This window comes from Durio zibethinus, unplaced genomic scaffold (assembly GCF_047325235.1).
Source record: "Durio zibethinus cultivar Kanyao isolate XHJ-2024 unplaced genomic scaffold, ASM4732523v1 HiC_scaffold_237, whole genome shotgun sequence".
NCBI lineage: Eukaryota > Viridiplantae > Streptophyta > Magnoliopsida > Malvales > Malvaceae > Durio > Durio zibethinus.
The window spans coordinates 5,001-7,500 of record NW_028322860.1 but is presented as its reverse complement, the minus strand read 5'-3'; positions in this window follow the sequence as shown (position 1 = coordinate 7,500).

Here is a 2,500-nt window from a genome sequence, read left to right as displayed (position 1 = left end):
GAGGCAACCGCCCGCACCAGGGCCGATAGTGTGCCGATGGTGCTCGAGGCAACCTGTCGCACCAGGGCCCAGCGTGTGCCGATGGTGATCGAGGTAACCTGCCGCACCAGGGCCCAGCGTGTGCCGATGGTGGTCGAGGCAAGTTCCCGCACCAGCGCCCAGCGTGTGCCGATGGTGCTCGAGGCAACCGACCGCACCAGGGCCCAGCGTGTGCCGATGGTGCTCGAGGCAACCTGCCGCACCAGGGCCCAGCGTCTGCCGATGGTGCTCGAGGCAACCTGCCGCACCAGGGCCCAGCGTCTGCCGATGGTGCTCGAGGCAAGCGCCCGCACCAGGGCCCAGCGTGTGCCGATGGTGGTCGAGGCAAGCGCCCGCACCAGGGCCCAGCGTGTGCCGATGGTGCTCGAGGCAACCTGCCGCACCAGGGCCCAGCGTGTGCCGATGGTGCTCGAGGCAACCGACCGCACCAGGGCCGAGCGTGTGCCGATGGTGGTCGAGGCAAGCGCCCGCACCAGGGCCCAGCGTGTGCCGATGGTGGTCGAGGCAACCTGCCGCACCAGGGCCCAGCGTGTGCCGATGGTGCTCGAGGCAACCGACCGCACCAGGGCCGAGCGTGTGCCGATGGTGCTCGAGGCAAGCGCCCGCACCAGGGCCCAGCGTGTGCCGATGGTGCTCGAGGCAACCTGCCGCACCAGGGCCCAGCGTGTGCCGATGGTGCTCGAGGCAACCTGCCGCACCAGGGCCCAGCGTGTGCCGATGGTGGTCGAGGCAAGCGCCCGCACCAGGGCCCAGCGTGTGCCGATGGTGGTCGAGGCAAGCGCCCGCACCAGGGCCCAGCGTGTGCCGATGGTGGTCGAGCCAGGAGCCCGCACCAAGGGCCGGCTTGTGTCGATGGTGTTCGGGGCAACCGCCCGTACCAGGGCCCAGCGTGTGCCGATGGTGCTGGGGGCAAGCGCCCGCCCCAGGGCCCAGCGTGTGCCGATGGTTATCGGGGCAACCGGCCGCACCAGGGCCCAGGGTCTCCCGATGGTGCTCGAGGCAACCGCCCGCACCAAGGCTCAGCATGTGCCGATTGTGATCGAGGCAACAACCCACACCAGGGCCCAGCTTGTGCCGATGGCGGTCGAGGCAAGTGCCCGTACCGAAGGGCAGCCTATGCCGATGATGGTCGATGCATGTGCCATCACCATGCGTCATCATGTGCCATTGATGGTCGAGGCCTTGGCCGAAGTTCGATTTTGAGCCACGGTGCCCATGCTTGGCTCCAGCATGTGCTGGTGCCGCATTTTTTTCACTCGGGACAGCATCGCCGGAGCATCGCCGGAGCATCGCCGGAGTACCGCCGGAGAACCTGACCGGCGGCATTGGGGTTCCGGCGATTGGGAGGGGGGCCGGGGGGGTGTGCGCACATGATGTGCGATGGGTGCTGGTACTTGGCCTTGTGTTGGCCCCCTATCCCTCATCAAACCTCTGAGAATTCACACCCCCTTAAAGAGCATTTGAGATTTTACAGGTTTGCTACCAGTAGCCGTTAAAGTGTCTGAAATGGGGACACTTTTTTCAAACGGTCACAAAATCTTCTCTACTTCGAGTTTTTAGCTGAATTTTTTTGTGCATGCCAACAAAAATAGAAGGATCATGCCTACAAAATTTGGGGCCAAAAATCCTTATAAAAAAATTTTAAAAATTCCCGAACCGCAAAAAGTTTCGAAAATCGTGAAAAATAGAAAACGAGTCATCTTCCAACGAAACTTCACGTGAAGGCTTAGGGGACCATTGTATGAATTTACAAGCCATAAAAATGGCATTGGCACGGCAGAAATTTGAAGATGTGCCTAAACCCACCAGGGCCCAGCGTGTGCCGATGGTGCTCGAGGCAACCGCCCGCACCAGGGCCCAGCGTGTGCCGATGGTGGTCGAGGCAACCGCCCGCACCAGGGCCGATAGTGTGCCGATGGTGCTCGAGGCAACCTGTCGCACCAGGGCCCAGCGTGTGCCGATGGTGATCGAGGTAACCTGCCGCACCAGGGCCCAGCGTGTGCCGATGGTGGTCGAGGCAAGTTCCCGCACCAGCGCCCAGCGTGTGCCGATGGTGCTCGAGGCAACCGACCGCACCAGGGCCCAGCGTGTGCCGATGGTGCTCGAGGCAACCTGCCGCACCAGGGCCCAGCGTCTGCCGATGGTGCTCGAGGCAACCTGCCGCACCAGGGCCCAGCGTCTGCCGATGGTGCTCGAGGCAAGCGCCCGCACCAGGGCCCAGCGTGTGCCGATGGTGGTCGAGGCAAGCGCCCGCACCAGGGCCCAGCGTGTGCCGATGGTGCTCGAGGCAACCTGCCGCACCAGGGCCCAGCGTGTGCCGATGGTGCTCGAGGCAACCGACCGCACCAGGGCCGAGCGTGTGCCGATGGTGGTCGAGGCAAGCGCCCGCACCAGGGCCCAGCGTGTGCCGATGGTGGTCGAGGCAACCTGCCGCACCAGGGCCCAGCGTGTGCCGATGGTG